The sequence below is a fragment of the Dreissena polymorpha genome, chromosome 14 (genome assembly GCF_020536995.1).
Source record: "Dreissena polymorpha isolate Duluth1 chromosome 14, UMN_Dpol_1.0, whole genome shotgun sequence".
Lineage (NCBI taxonomy): Eukaryota > Metazoa > Mollusca > Bivalvia > Myida > Dreissenidae > Dreissena > Dreissena polymorpha.
This window is the reverse complement of record NC_068368.1, coordinates 60,623,234-60,641,854: the sequence shown is the minus strand read 5'-3', so window position 1 is coordinate 60,641,854 and position 18,621 is coordinate 60,623,234. Positions and strand designations below refer to the sequence as shown.

Here is an 18,621-nt window from a genome sequence, read left to right as displayed (position 1 = left end):
ACCACTACTTGTATACATAATTTATTTATGGGGATTGGCTTTGAAGAAAACGTTTTGGTAAGAATTTGTGTTTGAGTTTATATTATGCCTTTGTTGATTTTGTTATTTATAAAGTGCGATACAAATATGGGCATGTGACTTGAAGTTTTTACTTTGTTTAAGTAGATGCATATACAGTTGTTAAAATATATAAGTTGAAATACATTTAGCACAATTAAAAAACAACAACACTAGGTACAAAACAACAGTGATTCCACTGGGGATTGAACCCAGGTCCTTCCGCGTGTTAAGCGGATGTGATAACCACTACACCATGGAATCGCTATATAGCATGACTTGTGTTTACAATATAATCGTTCGGTTTTAACGTATTATTTGAGCTACGAATTTACAAGTGTTCTCCTTACATAATTGACACATTTCTGTTCGGTTAGTGTAATGATATCACAAACATTTGAACACATATCAAATTAATTATAGAACGAATCGTACCTGCGTGAGCTTCCAAAATAAACAGCCCATCGGATGGAGACGACCCAGAACTGTTCGGCATGTGTGGCATTTCCCAAGTTTATAAAATACCGTGTTTGCATATCTAACGATAAAACAGTTCGCCCAACGGGGGACTCGAACCCCCGACCCTCAGATTAAAAGTCTGATGCTCTACGGACTGAGCTAGCCGGGCTTATATGTTCATATACCAGGGTGATTATTGATTGACATTATGGCTGGATCGACATTGTTTAACTGATAAAATCAAAATGAACTTACCATGTATAGGTTGTTTATAGTAGTGTATGTTTCTAATACGGATGGCTGTCAGCGGGTTCTTGAAGGAATTGAGTTTTCGACCGTGAAAATGACCCAAATTATACCAAAACCAACATACCGGAATATATGCTGCGTTTGCGTGTTTCATAATAATCCACAATTACTGCGTTTCCTCAGTGCTTTGGTTTTAAAGAGGCCGTGACCCCAAATTCGCACCAAACTGATAACAATATTAGTCATGAATTTAATTACTCAAATTACTGACAAAACGTATACATAGCTGATTAAAAAAGATACACGTGTATACACACTGTTTAAAACGTGTTAAGCTTTATGAGGATTTGGTGTGCTTTGCGTTGCAAACATCGAGATTCCGCATTTTCCTTCTACATATTTCATACCTTAAAATGCGATTCCGCCGGTAAAAACATTAAAACCAATCACTATATACTACAAATTGCTTACTCCTGTGGAACGGTATAATCTCAACTAAAAAAGACATTTTTTGGGTGAGACCAAGACAATACGGCCCTTGACTTTTTATTATTTAATTCACAATATACTATAAAGATCATTACAAAATGTTATGTAAAACCTTAACCTTTAGTAAAAGAATAAAGTCAACATTTTGCACGTAAGGAATCCTATAACCTTCATTTTCTTCAAACGCATTCTAAGCTGAGTACAATTAAGAAAAATAAAACAGCTTTGTCAGGTGATATGTAAGAAACCTCTTTACACGAAGCAAAGCTCATTATGTTTTCCACGTCTTTTCTGGCTACTTATTGGTTGATTGTAACCCACGTTCGCGCAAGGTTCCCGCTCTAGTCTCAAACCTTAAAACGTACCGATTTGATTTCTTGTTGACCATCGATGCTTTCAGTGCATAAAGGTAGAAGCAGAATAACAAAACAAGTGCCATTTAAAGAAAGCATGTCTTCAAGTAAAATACGAAGATTTTTGTGTAGAGAGTATAGCATTGAACATCACTGATTTAGATTACTGCAACCACGAGTTGCGGTAAGAAACCACTAAACAGAAGAAGTGAACCGAATTGGGTTCTTATCGTATTGCGTGCAGGAAAGCCTTCACATTGTTAACACCCATATCATTTAAACTGCTTTAAAAATTGTTGACATCATGCACTCAACCAGTGTGCGTGTTATCAAACTGACCGCATGTAACGCTCAAGTCAGGACTTCCGATTTGCGCATGTTTAGCATAGTAGAACCTGCATACACAACTTGTAACAGCTGTGCAGAAGTTTCACTAACAATCATTCATTCCACTGATCTTATTATTGTCTTAAACAGCAGTCTCTGTGGCGCAATCGGTTAGCGCGTTCGGCTGTTAACCGAAAGGTTGGTGGTTCAAGCCCACCCAGGGACGTTGGTTTTATCAATTCCAACCGGTGTTGTATTGAGTTTTAAACATAGTATATTTTGTTTCCATATTTTGCCACGAGTTTTCTTGGTTATTACCATATTAAAGAACGTATGGAACCGTAAAAAAATGTACATATCCCAGGCAATATTTAAGCAGTCAGTTGCATGATTCGGAGGACAAGACGTTAACATTTTCTTAACTGGCACTTAAACCTTATCACGACACCACTACTTGTATACATAATTTATTTATGGGGATTGGCTTTGAAGAAAACGTTTTGGTAAGAATTTGTGTTTGAGTTTATATTATGCCTTTGTTGATTTTGTTATTTATAAAGTGCGATACAAATATGGGCATGTGACTTGAAGTTTTTACTTTTTTAAAGTAGATGCATATACAGTTGTTAAAATATATAAGTTGAAATACATTTAGCACAATTAAAAAACAACAACACTAGGAACAAAACAACAGTGATTCCACTGGGGATTGAACCCAGGTCCTTCCGCGTGTTAAGCGGATGTGATAACCACTACACCATGGAATCGCTATATAGCATGACTTGTGTTTACAATATAATCGTTCGGTTTTAACGTTTTATTTGAGCTACGAATTTACAAGTGTTCTCCTTACATAATTGACACATTTCTGATCGGTTAGCGTAATGATATCACAAACATTTGAACACATATCAAATTAATTATAGAACGAATCGTACCTGCGTGAGCTTCCAAAATAAACAGCCCATCGGATGGAGACGACCCAGAACTGTTCGGCATGTGTGGCATTTCCCAAGTTTATAAAATACCGTGTTTGCATATCTAACGATAAAACAGTTCGCCCAACGGGGGACTCGAACCCCCGACCCTCAGATTAAAAGTCTGATGCTCTACCGACTGAGCTAGCCGGGCTTATATGTTCATATACCAGGGTGATTATTGATTGACATTATGGCTGGATCGACATTGTTTAACTGATAAAATCAATATGAACTTACCATGTATAGGTTGTTTATAGTAGTGTATGTTTCTAATACGGATGGCTGTCAGCGGGTTCTTGAAGGAATTGAGTTTTCGACCGTGAAAATGACCCAAAGTATACCAAAACCAACATACCGGAATATATGCTGCGTTTGCGTGTTTCATAATAATCCACAATTACTGCGTTTCCTCAGTGCTTTGGTTTTAAAGAGGCCGTGACCCCAAATTCGCACCAAACTGATAACAATATTAGTCATGAATTTAATTACTCAAATTACTGACAAAACGTATACATAGCTGATTAAAAAAGATACACGTGTATACACACTGTTTAAAACGTGTTAAGCTTTATGAGGATTTGGTGTGCTTTGCGTTGCAAACATCGAGATTCCGCATTTTCCTTCTACATATTTCATACCTTAAAATGCGATTCCGCCGGTAAAAACATTAAAACCAATCACTATATACTACAAATTGCTTACTCCTGTGGAACGGTATAATCTCAACTAAAAAAGACATTTTTTGGGTGAGACCAAGACAATAAGGCCCTTGACTGTTTATTATTTAATTCACAATATACTACAGTAGACTCTGTAAATACCGGACTCTCTGAATACCGGAACTCTCCCGATTCCGGACGGTCGGGCCAGTCCCGTATTTTCTCCTTCAATTTATTTGTTAAAAAATGTTGAATAAACCGAACTCTCTGAAAACCGGAAACCGGACGGGTATCTCCGTAAATTTGGTCATTTTTAACGTAAAATACATTGAGTATACCGGACGGTCTAAATTCTCAAGATGCCCGAAGCATGAAAATAACAATACCTTGTCAGCACAGCGAGTGCGGTGTCACACATATTGCTCGCGCAATTATCGATAATCGGATTAAACATACCATAAAGGTGTCAAGTCGTTACCGCGCTATGGGAGTCCGATTTAGTAATGTAAAACAAACTGTGAATGTCTATAATAGACGTGCGGTAACACCAAAAAGTTATTAACTCGATCGTTTTATTAATTATTTATTATCGCCTGATAAACAATTAAAATAAAAAATTAAGAATTAGTAGGTTTTGAGATTATGAATATCTTAAAAAATAATTATGACGCTGTTTTTTGCTTGTGTGTATGTTTTATGAAATGTAGTACATGTATGTATTGAATAATAAATCTTGTATATACAACAATCTTATTTGTGTCGTCACTCGCCTATATGACAAATGCCACGTACGTACATGTATAAAGCATCACGCTCACTTTGGGACTAATCAAAACAAGTCGGTATGGAATTTTTTTTGCTTTTAATCGATTAAAAACCCATTTTTTAAGAATGCAATTAACATCATCAGTACCTGCGTACAATTATCACATGGTACATGTAAATGTATATGGTTTGTTTTATTTTTATGTGATTCTGTACACAATGCATAACATGTATATTTCGGCAATATGCACACTCTTGGTAAACCGGAACTCTCTAAAAACCGGACGATCAGGCCGGTCCCGAGATCGTCCGGTTTACAGAGAGTCTACTGTATAAAGATCATTACAAAATGTTATGTAAAACCTTAACCTTTAGTAAAAGAATAAAGTCAACATTTTGCACGTAAGGAATCCTATAACCTTCATTTTCTTCAAACGCATTCTAAGCTGAGTACAATTAAGAAAAATAAAACAGCTTTGTCAGGTGATATGTAAGAAACCTCTTTACACGAAGCAAAGCTCATTATGTTTTCCACGTCTTTTCTGGCTACTTATTGGTTGATTGTAACCCACGTTCGCGCAAGGTTCCCGCTCTAGTCTCAAACCTTAAAACGTACCGATTTGATTTCTTGTTGACCATCGATGCTTTCAGTGCATTAAGGTAGAAGCAGAATAACAAAACAAGTGCCATTTAAAGAAAGCATGTCTTCAAGTTAAATACGAAGATTTTTGTGTAGAGAGTATAGCATTGAACATCACTGATTAAGTATACTGCAACCAAGAGTTGCAGTTAGAAACCACTATACAGAAGAAGTGAACCAAATTGGGTTCTTATCGTATTGCGTGCAGGAAAGCCTTCACATTGTTAACACCCATATCATTTAAACTGCTTTAAAAATTGTTGACATCATGCACTCAACCAGTGTGCGTGTTATCAAACTGACCGCATGTAACGCTCAAGTCAGGACTTCCGATTTGCGCATGTTTAGCATAGTAGAACCTGCATACACAACTTGTAACAGCTGTGCAGAAGTTTCACTAACAATCATTCATTCCACTGATCTTATTATTGTCTTAAACAGCAGTCTCTGTGGCGCAATCGGTTAGCGCGTTCGGCTGTTAACCGAAAGGTTGGTGGTTCAAGCCCACCCAGGGACGTTGGTTTTATCAATTCCAACCGGTGTTGTATTGAGTTTTAAACATAGTATATTTTGTTTCCATATTTTGCCACGAGTTTTCATGGTTATTACCATATTAAAGAACGTATGGAACCGTAAAAAATGTACATATCCCAGGCAATATTTAAGCAGTCAGTTGCATGATTCGGAGGACAAGACGTTAACATTTTGTTAACTGGCACTTAAACCTTATCACGACACCACTACTTGTATACATAAATTATTTATGGGGATTGGCTTTGAAGAAAACGTTTTGGTAAGAATTTGTGTTTGAGTTTATATTATGCCTTTGTTGATTTTGTTATTTATAAAGTGCGATACAAATATGGGCATGTGACTTGAAGTTTTTACTTTTTTTAAGTAGATGCATATACAGTTGTTAAAATATATAAGTCGAAATACATTTAGCACAATTAAAAAACAACAACACTAGGAACAAAACAACAGTGATTCCACTGGGGATTGAACCCAGGTCCTTCCGCGTGTTAAGCGGATGTGATAACCACTACACCATGGAATCGCTATATAGCATGACCTTGTGTTTACAATATAATCGTTCGGTTTTAACGTATTATTTGAGCTACGAATTTACAAGTGTTCTCCTTACATAATTGACACATTTCTGATCGGTTAGTGTAATGATATCACAAACATTTGAACACATATCAAATTAATTATAGAACGAATCGTACCTGCGTGAGCTTCCAAAATAAACAGCCCATCGGATGGAGACGACCCAGAACTGTTCGGCATGTGTGGCATTTCCCAAGTTTATAAAATACCGTGTTTGCATATCTAACGTTAAAACAGTTCGCCCAACGGGGGACTCGAACCCCCGACCCTCAGATTAAAAGTCTGATGCTCTACCGACTGAGCTAGCCGGGCTTATATGGTCATATACCAGGGTGATTATTGATTGACATTATGGCTGGATCGACATTGTTTAACTGATAAAATCAATATGAACTTACCATGTATAGGTTGTTTATAGTAGTGTATGTTTCTAATACGGATGGCTGTCAGCGGGTTCTTGAAGGAATTGAGTTTTCGACCGTGAAAATGACCCAAAGTATACCAAAACCAACAAACCGGAATATATGCTGCGTTTGCGTGTTTCATAATAATCCACAATTACTGCGTTTCCTCAGTGCTTTGGTTTTAAAGAGGCCGTGACCCCAAATTCGCACCAAACTGATAACAATATTAGTCATGAATTTAATAACTCAAATTACAGACAAAATGTATACATAGCTGATTAAAAAAGATACACGTGTATACACACTGTTTAAAACGTGTTTAGCTTTATGAGGATTTGGTGTGCTTTGCGTTGCAAAAATCGAGATTCCGCATTTTCCTTCTACATATTTCATACCTAAAAATGCGATTCCGCCGGTAAAAACATTAAAACCAATCACTATATACTACAAATTGCTTACTCCTGTGGAACGGTATAATCTCAACTAAAAAAGACATTTTTTGGGTGAGACCAAGACAATAAGGCCCTTGACTGTTTATTATTTAATTCACAATATACTATAAAGATCATTACAAAATGTTATGTAAAACCTTAACCTTTAGTAAAAGAATAAAGTCAACATTTTGCACGTAAGGAATCCTATAACCTTCATTTTCTTCAAACGCATTCTAAGCTGAGTACAATTAAGAAAAATAAAACAGCTTTGTCAGGTGATATGTAAGAAACCTCTTTACACGAAGCAAAGCTCATTATGTTTTCCACGTCTTTTCTGGCTACTTATTGGTTGATTGTAACCCACGTTCGCGCAAGGTTCCCGCTCTAGTCTCAAACCTTAAAACGTACCGATTTGATTTCTTGTTGACCATCGATGCTTTCAGTGCATTAAGGTAGAAGCAGAATAACAAAACAAGTGCCATTTAAAGAAAGCATGTCTTCAAGTTAAATACGAAGATTTTTGTGTAGAGAGTATAGCATTGAACATCACTGATTAAGTATACTGCAACCAAGAGTTGCAGTTAGAAACCACTATACAGAAGAAGTGAACCAAATTGGGTTCTTATCGTATTGCGTGCAGGAAAGCCTTCACATTGTTAACACCCATATCATTTAAACTGCTTTAAAAATTGTTGACATCATGCACTCAACCAGTGTGCGTGTTATCAAACTGACCGCATGTAACGCTCAAGTCAGGACTTCCGATTTGCGCATGTTTAGCATAGTAGAACCTGCATACACAACTTGTAACAGCTGTGCAGAAGTTTCACTAACAATCATTCATTCCACTGATCTTATTATTGTCTTAAACAGCAGTCTCTGTGGCGCAATCGGTTAGCGCGTTCGGCTGTTAACCGAAAGGTTGGTGGTTCAAGCCCACCCAGGGACGTTTGTTTTATCAATTCCAACCGGTGTTGTATTGAGTTTTAAACATAGTATATTTTGTTTCCATATTTTGCCACGAGTTTTCATGGTTATTACCATATTAAAGAACGTATGGAACCGTAAAAAATGTACATATCCCAGGCAATATTTAAGCAGTCAGTTGCATGATTCGGAGGACAAGACGTTAACATTTTCTTAACTGGCACTTAAACCTTATCACGACACCACTACTTGTATACATAATTTATTTATGGGGATTGGCTTTGAAGAAAACGTTTTGGTAAGAATTTGTGTTTGAGTTTATATTATGCCTTTGTTGATTTTGTTATTTATAAAGTGCGATACAAATATGGGCATGTGACTTGAAGTTTTTACTTTTTTTAAGTAGATGCATATACAGTTGTTAAAATATATAAGTTGAAATACATTTAGCACAATTAAAAAACAACAACACTAGGAACAAAACAACAGTGATTCCACTGGGGATTGAACCCAGGTCCTTCCGCGTGTTAAGCGGATGTGATAACCACTACACCATGGAATCGCTATATAGCATGACTTGTGTTTACAATATAATCGTTCGGTTTTAACGTATTATTTGAGCTACGAATTTACAAGTGTTCTCCTTACATAATTGACACATTTCTGATCGGTTAGTGTAATGATATCACAAACATTTGAACACATATCAAATTAATTATAGAACGAATCGTACCTGCGTGAGCTTCCAAAATAAACAGCCCATCGGATGGAGACGACCCAGAACTGTTCGGCATGTGTGGCATTTCCCAAGTTTATAAAATACCGTGTTTGCATATCTAACGATTAAAACAGTTCGCCCAACGGGGGACTCGAACCCCCGACCCTCAGATTAAAAGTCTGATGCTCTACCGACTGAGCTAGCCGGGCTTATATGTTCATATACCAGGGTGATTATTGATTGACATTATGGCTGGATCGACATTGTTTAACTGATAAAATCAATATGAACTTACCATGTATAGGTTGTTTATAGTAGTGTATGTTTCTAATACGGATGGCTGTCAGCGGGTTCTTGAAGGAATTGAGTTTTCGACCGTGAAAATGACCCAAAGTATACCAAAACCAACATACCGGAATATATGCTGCGTTTGCGTGTTTCATAATAATCCACAATTACTGCGTTTCCTCAGTGCTTTGGTTTTAAAGAGGCCGTGACCCCAAATTCGCACCAAACTGATAACAATATTAGTCATGAATTTAATTACTCAAATTACAGACAAAATGTATACATAGCTGATTAAAAAAGATACACGTGTATACACACTGTTTAAAACGTGTTTAGCTTTATGAGGATTTGGTGTGCTTTGCGTTGCAAAAATCGAGATTCCGCATTTTCCTTCTACATATTTCATACCTAAAAATGCGATTCCGCCGGTAAAAACATTAAAACCAATCACTATATACTACAAATTGCTTACTCCTGTGGAACGGTATAATCTCAACTAAAAAAGACATTTTTTGGGTGAGACCAAGACAATAAGGCCCTTGACTGTTTATTATTTAATTCACAATATACTATAAAGATCATTACAAAATGTTATGTAAAACCTTAACCTTTAGTAAAAGAATAAAGTCAACATTTTGCACGTAAGGAATCCTATAACCTTCATTTTCTTCAAACGCATTCTAAGCTGAGTACAATTAAGAAAAATAAAACAGCTTTGTCAGGTGATATGTAAGAAACCTCTTTACACGAAGCAAAGCTCATTATGTTTTCCACGTCTTTTCTGGCTACTTATTGGTTGATTGTAACCCACGTTCGCGCAAGGTTCCCGCTCTAGTCTCAAACCTTAAAACGTACCGATTTGATTTCTTGTTGACCATCGATGCTTTCAGTGCATTAAGGTAGAAGCAGAATAACAAAACAAGTGCCATTTAAAGAAAGCATGTCTTCAAGTAAAATACGAAGATTTTTGTGTAGAGAGTATAGCATTGAACATCACTGATTAAGTATACTGCAACCAAGAGTTGCAGTTAGAAACCACTATACAGAAGAAGTGAACCAAATTGGGTTCTTATCGTATTGCGTGCAGGAAAGCCTTCACATTGTTAACACCCATATCATTTAAACTGCTTTAAAAATTGTTGACATCATGCACTCAACCAGTGTGCGTGTTATCAAACTGACCGCATGTAACGCTCAAGTCAGGACTTCCGATTTGCGCATGTTTAGCATAGTAGAACCTGCATACACAACTTGTAACAGCTGTGCAGAAGTTTCACTAACAATCATTCATTCCACTGATCTTATTATTGTCTTAAACAGCAGTCTCTGTGGCGCAATCGGTTAGCGCGTTCGGCTGTTAACCGAAAGGTTGGTGGTTCAAGCCCACCCAGGGACGTTGGTTTTATCAATTCCAACCGGTGTTGTATTGAGTTTTAAACATAGTATATTTTGTTTCCATATTTTGCCACGAGTTTTCATGGTTATTACCATATTAAAGAACGTATGGAACCGTAAAAAATGTACATATCCCAGGCAATATTTAAGCAGTCAGTTGCATGATTCGGAGGACAAGACGTTAACATTTTCTTAACTGGCACTTAAACCTTATCACGACACCACTACTTGTATACATAATTTATTTATGGGGATTGGCTTTGAAGAAAACGTTTTGGTAAGAATTTGTGTTTGAGTTTATATTATGCCTTTGTTGATTTTGTTATTTATAAAGTGCGATACAAATATGGGCATGTGACTTGAAGTTTTTACTTTTTTAAGTAGATGCATATACAGTTGTTAAAATATATAAGTTGAAATACATTTAGCACAATTAAAAAACAACAACACTAGGAACAAAACAACAGTGATTCCACTGGGGATTGAACCCAGGTCCTTCCGCGTGTTAAGCGGATGTGATAACCACTACACCATGGAATCGCTATATAGCATGACTTGTGTTTACAATATAATCGTTCGGTTTTAACGTATTATTTGAGCTACGAATTTACAAGTGTTCTCCTTACATAATTGACACATTTCTGATCGGTTAGTGTAATGATATCACAAACATTTGAACACATATCAAATTAATTATAGAACGAATCGTACCTGCGTGAGCTTCCAAAATAAACAGCCCATCGGATGGAGACGACCCAGAACTGTTCGGCATGTGTGGCATTTCCCAAGTTTATAAAATACCGTGTTTGCATATCTAACGTTAAAACAGTTCGCCCAACGGGGGACTCGAACCCCCGACCCTCAGATTAAAAGTCTGATGCTCTACCGACTGAGCTAGCCGGGCTTATATGGTCATATACCAGGGTGATTATTGATTGACATTATGGCTGGATCGACATTGTTTAACTGATAAAATCAATATGAACTTACCATGTATAGGTTGTTTATAGTAGTGTATGTTTCTAATACGGATGGCTGTCAGCGGGTTCTTGAAGGAATTGAGTTTTCGACCGTGAAAATGACCCAAAGTATACCAAAACCAACATACCGGAATATATGCTGCGTTTGCGTGTTTCATAATAATCCACAATTACTGCGTTTCCTCAGTGCTTTGGTTTTAAAGAGGCCGTGACCCCAAATTCGCACCAAACTGATAACAATATTAGTCATGAATTTAATTACTCAAATTACAGACAAAATGTATACATAGCTGATTAAAAAAGATACACGTGTATACACACTGTTTAAAACGTGTTTAGCTTTATGAGGATTTGGTGTGCTTTGCGTTGCAAAAATCGAGATTCCGCATTTTCCTTCTACATATTTCATACCTAAAAATGCGATTCCGCCGGTAAAAACATTAAAACCAATCACTATATACTACAAATTGCTTACTCCTGTGGAACGGTATAATCTCAACTAAAAAAGACATTTTTTGGGTGAGACCAAGACAATAAGGCCCTTGACTGTTTATTATTTAATTCACAATATACTATAAAGATCATTACAAAATGTTATGTAAAACCTTAACCTTTAGTAAAAGAATAAAGTCAACATTTTGCACGTAAGGAATCCTATAACCTTCATTTTCTTCAAACGCATTCTAAGCTGAGTACAATTAAGAAAAATAAAACAGCTTTGTCAGGTGATATGTAAGAAACCTCTTTACACGAAGCAAAGCTCATTATGTTTTCCACGTCTTTTCTGGCTACTTATTGGTTGATTGTAACCCACGTTCGCGCAAGGTTCCCGCTCTAGTCTCAAACCTTAAAACGTACCGATTTGATTTCTTGTTGACCATCGATGCTTTCAGTGCATTAAGGTAGAAGCAGAATAACAAAACAAGTGCCATTTAAAGAAAGCATGTCTTCAAGTTAAATACGAAGATTTTTGTGTAGAGAGTATAGCATTGAACATCACTGATTAAGTATACTGCAACCAAGAGTTGCAGTTAGAAACCACTATACAGAAGAAGTGAACCAAATTGGGTTCTTATCGTATTGCGTGCAGGAAAGCCTTCACATTGTTAACACCCATATCATTTAAACTGCTTTAAAAATTGTTGACATCATGCACTCAACCAGTGTGCGTGTTATCAAACTGACCGCATGTAACGCTCAAGTCAGGACTTCCGATTTGCGCATGTTTAGCATAGTAGAACCTGCATACACAACTTGTAACAGCTGTGCAGAAGTTTCACTAACAATCATTCATTCCACTGATCTTATTATTGTCTTAAACAGCAGTCTCTGTGGCGCAATCGGTTAGCGCGTTCGGCTGTTAACCGAAAGGTTGGTGGTTCAAGCCCACCCAGGGACGTTGGTTTTATCAATTCCAACCGGTGTTGTATTGAGTTTTAAACATAGTATATTTTGTTTCCATATTTTGCCACGAGTTTTCATGGTTATTACCATATTAAAGAACGTATGGAACCGTAAAAAATGTACATATCCCAGGCAATATTTAAGCAGTCAGTTGCATGATTCGGAGGACAAGACGTTAACATTTTCTTAACTGGCACTTAAACCTTATCACGACACCACTACTTGTATACATAATTTATTTATGGGGATTGGCTTTGAAGAAAACGTTTTGGTAAGAATTTGTGTTTGAGTTTATATTATGCCTTTGTTGATTTTGTTATTTATAAAGTGCGATACAAATATGGGCATGTGACTTGAAGTTTTTACTTTTTTAAGTAGATGCATATACAGTTGTTAAAATATATAAGTTGAAATACATTTAGCACAATTAAAAAACAACAACACTAGGAACAAAACAACAGTGATTCCACTGGGGATTGAACCCAGGTCCTTCCGCGTGTTAAGCGGATGTGATAACCACTACACCATGGAATCGCTATATAGCATGACTTGTGTTTACAATATAATCGTTCGGTTTTAACGTATTATTTGAGCTACGAATTTACAAGTGTTCTCCTTACATAATTGACACATTTCTGATCGGTTAGTGTAATGATATCACAAACATTTGAACACATATCAAATTAATTATAGAACGAATCGTACCTGCGTGAGCTTCCAAAATAAACAGCCCATCGGATGGAGACGACCCAGAACTGTTCGGCATGTGTGGCATTTCCCAAGTTTATAAAATACCGTGTTTGCATATCTAACGTTAAAACAGTTCGCCCAACGGGGGACTCGAACCCCCGACCCTCAGATTAAAAGTCTGATGCTCTACCGACTGAGCTAGCCGGGCTTATATGGTCATATACCAGGGTGATTATTGATTGACATTATGGCTGGATCGACATTGTTTAACTGATAAAATCAATATGAACTTACCATGTATAGGTTGTTTATAGTAGTGTATGTTTCTAATACGGATGGCTGTCAGCGGGTTCTTGAAGGAATTGAGTTTTCGACCGTGAAAATGACCCAAAGTATACCAAAACCAACAAACCGGAATATATGCTGCGTTTGCGTGTTTCATAATAATCCACAATTACTGCGTTTCCTCAGTGCTTTGGTTTTAAAGAGGCCGTGACCCCAAATTCGCACCAAACTGATAACAATATTAGTCATGAATTTAATACTCAAATTACAGACAAAATGTATACATAGCTGATTAAAAAAGATACACGTGTATACACACTGTTTAAAACGTGTTTAGCTTTATGAGGATTTGGTGTGCTTTGCGTTGCAAAAATCGAGATTCCGCATTTTCCTTCTACATATTTCATACCTAAAAATGCGATTCCGCCGGTAAAAACATTAAAACCAATCACTATATACTACAAATTGCTTACTCCTGTGGAACGGTATAATCTCAACTAAAAAAGACATTTTTTGGGTGAGACCAAGACAATAAGGCCCTTGACTGTTTATTATTTAATTCACAATATACTATAAAGATCATTACAAAATGTTATGTAAAACCTTAACCTTTAGTAAAAGAATAAAGTCAACATTTTGCACGTAAGGAATCCTATAACCTTCATTTTCTTCAAACGCATTCTAAGCTGAGTACAATTAAGAAAAATAAAACAGCTTTGTCAGGTGATATGTAAGAAACCTCTTTACACGAAGCAAAGCTCATTATGTTTTCCACGTCTTTTCTGGCTACTTATTGGTTGATTGTAACCCACGTTCGCGCAAGGTTCCCGCTCTAGTCTCAAACCTTAAAACGTACCGATTTGATTTCTTGTTGACCATCGATGCTTTCAGTGCATTAAGGTAGAAGCAGAATAACAAAACAAGTGCCATTTAAAGAAAGCATGTCTTCAAGTTAAATACGAAGATTTTTGTGTAGAGAGTATAGCATTGAACATCACTGATTTAGTATACTGCAACCAAGAGTTGCGGTTAGAAACCACTATACAGAAGAAGTGAACCAAATTGGGTTCTTATCGTATTGCGTGCAGGAAAGCCTTCACATTGTTAACACCCATATCATTTAAACTGCTTTAAAAATTGTTGACATCATGCACTCAACCAGTGTGCGTGTTATCAAACTGACCGCATGTAACGCTCAAGTCAGGACTTCCGATTTGCGCATGTTTAGCATAGTAGAACCTGCATACACAACTTGTAACAGCTGTGCAGAAGTTTCACTAACAATCATTCATTCCACTGATCTTATTATTGTCTTAAACAGCAGTCTCTGTGGCGCAATCGGTTAGCGCGTTCGGCTGTTAACCGAAAGGTTGGTGGTTCAAGCCCACCCAGGGACGTTTGTTTTATCAATTCCAACCGGTGTTGTATTGAGTTTTAAACATAGTATATTTTGTTTCCATATTTTGCCACGAGTTTTCATGGTTATTACCATATTAAAGAACGTATGGAACCGTAAAAAATGTACATATCCCAGGCAATATTTAAGCAGTCAGTTGCATGATTCGGAGGACAAGACGTTAACATTTTCTTAACTGGCACTTAAACCTTATCACGACACCACTACTTGTATACATAATTTATTTATGGGGATTGGCTTTGAAGAAAACGTTTTGGTAAGAATTTGTGTTTGAGTTTATATTATGCCTTTGTTGATTTTGTTATTTATAAAGTGCGATACAAATATGGGCATGTGACTTGAAGTTTTTACTTTGTTTAAGTAGATGCATATACAGTTGTTAAAATATATAAGTTGAAATACATTTAGCACAATTAAAAAACAACAACACTAGGAACAAAACAACAGTGATTCCACTGGGGATTGAACCCAGGTCCTTCCGCGTGTTAAGCGGATGTGATAACCACTACACCATGGAATCGCTATATAGCATGACTTGTGTTTACAATATAATCGTTCGGTTTTAACGTATTATTTGAGCTACGAATTTACAAGTGTTCTCCTTACATAATTGACACATTTCTGATCGGTTAGTGTAATGATATCACAAACATTTGAACACATATCAAATTAATTATAGAACGAATCGTACCTGCGTGAGCTTCCAAAATAAACAGCCCATCGGATGGAGACGACCCAGAACTGTTCGGCATGTGTGGCATTTCCCAAGTTTATAAAATACCGTGTTTGCATATCTAACGATTAAAACAGTTCGCCCAACGGGGGACTCGAACCCCCGACCCTCAGATTAAAAGTCTGATGCTCTACCGACTGAGCTAGCCGGGCTTATATGTTCATATACCAGGGTGATTATTGATTGACATTATGGCTGGATCGACATTGTTTAACTGATAAAATCAATATGAACTTACCATGTATAGGTTGTTTATAGTAGTGTATGTTTCTAATACGGATGGCTGTCAGCGGGTTCTTGAAGGAATTGAGTTTTCGACCGTGAAAATGACCCAAATTATACCAAAACCAACATACCGGAATATATGCTGCGTTTGCGTGTTTCATAATAATCCACAATTACTGCGTTTCCTCAGTGCTTTGGTTTTAAAGAGGCCGTGACCCCAAATTCGCACCAAACTGATAACAATATTAGTCATGAATTTAATTACTCAAATTACAGACAAAATGTATACATAGCTGATTAAAAAAGATACACGTGTATACACACTGTTTAAAACGTGTTTAGCTTTATGAGGATTTGGTGTGCTTTGCGTTGCAAAAATCGAGATTCCGCATTTTCCTTCTACATATTTCATACCTAAAAATGCGATTCCGCCGGTAAAAACATTAAAACCAATCACTATATACTACAAATTGCTTACTCCTGTGGAACGGTATAATCTCAACTAAAAAAGACATTTTTTGGGTGAGACCAAGACAATAAGGCCCTTGACTGTTTATTATTTAATTCACAATATACTATAAAGATCATTACAAAATGTTATGTAAAACCTTAACCTTTAGTAAAAGAATAAAGTCAACATTTTGCACGTAAGGAATCCTATAACCTTCATTTTCTTCAAACGCATTCTAAGCTGAGTACAATTAAGAAAAATAAAACAGCTTTGTCAGGTGATATGTAAGAAACCTCTTTACACGAAGCAAAGCTCATTATGTTTTCCACGTCTTTTCTGGCTACTTATTGGTTGATTGTAACCCACGTTCGCGCAAGGTTCCCGCTCTAGTCTCAAACCTTAAAACGTACCGATTTGATTTCTTGTTGACCATCGATGCTTTCAGTGCATTAAGGTAGAAGCAGAATAACAAAACAAGTGCCATTTAAAGAAAGCATGTCTTCAAGTAAATACGAAGATTTTTGTGTAGAGAGTATAGCATTGAACATCACTGATTAGTATACTGCAACCAAGAGTTGCAGGTTAGAAACCACTATACAGAAGAAGTGAACCGAATTGGGTTCTTATCGTATTGCGTGCAGGAAAGCCTTCACATTGTTAACACCCATATCATTTAAACTGCTTTAAAAATTGTTGACATCATGCACTCAACCAGTGTGCGTGTTATCAAACTGACCGCATGTAACGCTCAAGTCAGGACTTCCGATTTGCGCATGTTTAGCATAGTAGAACCTGCATACACAACTTGTAACAGCTGTGCAGAAGTTTCACTAACAATCATTCATTCCACTGATCTTATTATTGTCTTAAACAGCAGTCTCTGTGGCGCAATCGGTTAGCGCGTTCGGCTGTTAACCGAAAGGTTGGTGGTTCAAGCCCACCCAGGGACGTTTGTTTTATCAATTCCAACCGGTGTTGTATTGAGTTTTAAACATAGTATATTTTGTTTCCATATTTTGCCACGAGTTTTCATGGTTATTACCATATTAAAGAACGTATTGAACCGTAAAAAATGTACATATCCCAGGCAATATTTAAGCAGTCAGTTGCATGATTCGGAGGACAAGACGTTAACATTTTCTTAACTGGCACTTAAACCTTATCACGACACCACTACTTGTATACATAATTTATTTATGGGGATTGGCTTTGAAGAAAACGTTTTGGTAAGAATTTGTGTTTGAGTTTATATTATGCCTTTGTTGATTTTGTTATTTATAAAGTGCGATACAAATATGGGCATGTGACTTGAAGTTTTTACTTTGTTTAAGTAGATGCATATACAGTTGTTAAAATATATAAGTTGAAATACATTTAGCACAATTAAAAAACAACAACACTAGGAACAAAACAACAGTGATTCCACTGGGGATTGAACCCAGGTCCTTCCGCGTGTTAAGCGGATGTGATAACCACTACACCATGGAATCGCTATATAGCATGACTTGTGTTTACAATATAATCGTTCGGTTTTAACGTATTATTTGAGCTACGAATTTACAAGTGTTCTCCTTACATAATTGACACATTTCTGATCGGTTAGTGTAATGATATCACAAACATTTGAACACATATCAAATTAATTATAGAACGAATCGTACCTGCGTGAGCTTCCAAAATAAACAGCCCATCGGATGGAGACGACCCAGAACTGTTCGGCATGTGTGGCATTTCCCAAGTTTATAAAATACCGTGTTTGCATATCTAACGATAAAACAGTTCGCCCAACGGGGGACTCGAACCCCCGACCCTCAGATTAAAAGTCTGATGCTCTACCGACTGAGCTAGCCGGGCTTATATGTTCATATACCAGGGTGATTATTGATTGACATTATGGCTGGATCGACATTGTTTAACTGATAAAATCAATATGAACTTACCATGTATAGGTTGTTTATAGTAGTGTATGTTTCTAATACGGATGGCTGTCAGCGGGTTCTTGAAGGAATTGAGTTTTCGACCGTGAAAATGACCCAAATTATACCAAAACCAACATACCGGAATATATGCTGCGTTTGCGTGTTTCATAATAATCCACAATTACTGCGTTTCCTCAGTGCTTTGGTTTTAAAGAGGCCGTGACCCCAAATTCGCACCAAACTGATAACAATATTAGTCATGA

At 36.8% G+C, this 18,621-nt stretch overlaps 23 non-coding genes across 23 annotated transcripts; 7 read left to right on the top strand and 16 right to left on the bottom strand.

Moving 5' to 3' along the window:
* Positions 1–248: 248 nt before the first annotated feature.
* Positions 249–321, bottom strand: Trnav-aac (transfer RNA valine (anticodon AAC)). Its single transcript has one exon. It is a non-coding gene; the product is annotated as a tRNA-Val (tRNA).
* Positions 322–612: 291 nt separating this feature from the next.
* Trnak-uuu (transfer RNA lysine (anticodon UUU)) lies at positions 613–685 on the bottom strand. Its single transcript has one exon. It is a non-coding gene; the product is annotated as a tRNA-Lys (tRNA).
* Positions 686–2,086: 1,401 nt separating this feature from the next.
* On the top strand, positions 2,087–2,160 carry Trnan-guu (transfer RNA asparagine (anticodon GUU)). Its single transcript has one exon. It is a non-coding gene; the product is annotated as a tRNA-Asn (tRNA).
* Positions 2,161–2,628: 468 nt separating this feature from the next.
* On the bottom strand, positions 2,629–2,701 carry Trnav-aac (transfer RNA valine (anticodon AAC)). Its single transcript has one exon. It is a non-coding gene; the product is annotated as a tRNA-Val (tRNA).
* A 291-nt stretch (positions 2,702–2,992) lies between these two features.
* On the bottom strand, positions 2,993–3,065 carry Trnak-uuu (transfer RNA lysine (anticodon UUU)). Its single transcript has one exon. It is a non-coding gene; the product is annotated as a tRNA-Lys (tRNA).
* Positions 3,066–5,421: 2,356 nt separating this feature from the next.
* On the top strand, positions 5,422–5,495 carry Trnan-guu (transfer RNA asparagine (anticodon GUU)). The gene has a single exon. It is a non-coding gene; the product is annotated as a tRNA-Asn (tRNA).
* A 467-nt stretch (positions 5,496–5,962) lies between these two features.
* On the bottom strand, positions 5,963–6,035 carry Trnav-aac (transfer RNA valine (anticodon AAC)). The gene has a single exon. It is a non-coding gene; the product is annotated as a tRNA-Val (tRNA).
* Positions 6,036–6,327: 292 nt separating this feature from the next.
* On the bottom strand, positions 6,328–6,400 carry Trnak-uuu (transfer RNA lysine (anticodon UUU)). Its single transcript has one exon. It is a non-coding gene; the product is annotated as a tRNA-Lys (tRNA).
* Positions 6,401–7,801: 1,401 nt separating this feature from the next.
* Trnan-guu (transfer RNA asparagine (anticodon GUU)) lies at positions 7,802–7,875 on the top strand. The gene has a single exon. It is a non-coding gene; the product is annotated as a tRNA-Asn (tRNA).
* A 467-nt stretch (positions 7,876–8,342) lies between these two features.
* Trnav-aac (transfer RNA valine (anticodon AAC)) lies at positions 8,343–8,415 on the bottom strand. The gene has a single exon. It is a non-coding gene; the product is annotated as a tRNA-Val (tRNA).
* Positions 8,416–8,707: 292 nt separating this feature from the next.
* On the bottom strand, positions 8,708–8,780 carry Trnak-uuu (transfer RNA lysine (anticodon UUU)). Its single transcript has one exon. It is a non-coding gene; the product is annotated as a tRNA-Lys (tRNA).
* Positions 8,781–10,181: 1,401 nt separating this feature from the next.
* Trnan-guu (transfer RNA asparagine (anticodon GUU)) lies at positions 10,182–10,255 on the top strand. The gene has a single exon. It is a non-coding gene; the product is annotated as a tRNA-Asn (tRNA).
* A 466-nt stretch (positions 10,256–10,721) lies between these two features.
* On the bottom strand, positions 10,722–10,794 carry Trnav-aac (transfer RNA valine (anticodon AAC)). The gene has a single exon. It is a non-coding gene; the product is annotated as a tRNA-Val (tRNA).
* A 291-nt stretch (positions 10,795–11,085) lies between these two features.
* On the bottom strand, positions 11,086–11,158 carry Trnak-uuu (transfer RNA lysine (anticodon UUU)). Its single transcript has one exon. It is a non-coding gene; the product is annotated as a tRNA-Lys (tRNA).
* Positions 11,159–12,559: 1,401 nt separating this feature from the next.
* Trnan-guu (transfer RNA asparagine (anticodon GUU)) lies at positions 12,560–12,633 on the top strand. Its single transcript has one exon. It is a non-coding gene; the product is annotated as a tRNA-Asn (tRNA).
* Positions 12,634–13,099: 466 nt separating this feature from the next.
* On the bottom strand, positions 13,100–13,172 carry Trnav-aac (transfer RNA valine (anticodon AAC)). The gene has a single exon. It is a non-coding gene; the product is annotated as a tRNA-Val (tRNA).
* A 291-nt stretch (positions 13,173–13,463) lies between these two features.
* On the bottom strand, positions 13,464–13,536 carry Trnak-uuu (transfer RNA lysine (anticodon UUU)). The gene has a single exon. It is a non-coding gene; the product is annotated as a tRNA-Lys (tRNA).
* Positions 13,537–14,936: 1,400 nt separating this feature from the next.
* On the top strand, positions 14,937–15,010 carry Trnan-guu (transfer RNA asparagine (anticodon GUU)). Its single transcript has one exon. It is a non-coding gene; the product is annotated as a tRNA-Asn (tRNA).
* Positions 15,011–15,477: 467 nt separating this feature from the next.
* On the bottom strand, positions 15,478–15,550 carry Trnav-aac (transfer RNA valine (anticodon AAC)). Its single transcript has one exon. It is a non-coding gene; the product is annotated as a tRNA-Val (tRNA).
* Positions 15,551–15,842: 292 nt separating this feature from the next.
* On the bottom strand, positions 15,843–15,915 carry Trnak-uuu (transfer RNA lysine (anticodon UUU)). Its single transcript has one exon. It is a non-coding gene; the product is annotated as a tRNA-Lys (tRNA).
* A 1,400-nt stretch (positions 15,916–17,315) lies between these two features.
* Trnan-guu (transfer RNA asparagine (anticodon GUU)) lies at positions 17,316–17,389 on the top strand. The gene has a single exon. It is a non-coding gene; the product is annotated as a tRNA-Asn (tRNA).
* A 467-nt stretch (positions 17,390–17,856) lies between these two features.
* Positions 17,857–17,929, bottom strand: Trnav-aac (transfer RNA valine (anticodon AAC)). Its single transcript has one exon. It is a non-coding gene; the product is annotated as a tRNA-Val (tRNA).
* Positions 17,930–18,220: 291 nt separating this feature from the next.
* On the bottom strand, positions 18,221–18,293 carry Trnak-uuu (transfer RNA lysine (anticodon UUU)). Its single transcript has one exon. It is a non-coding gene; the product is annotated as a tRNA-Lys (tRNA).
* Positions 18,294–18,621: the final 328 nt, after the last annotated feature.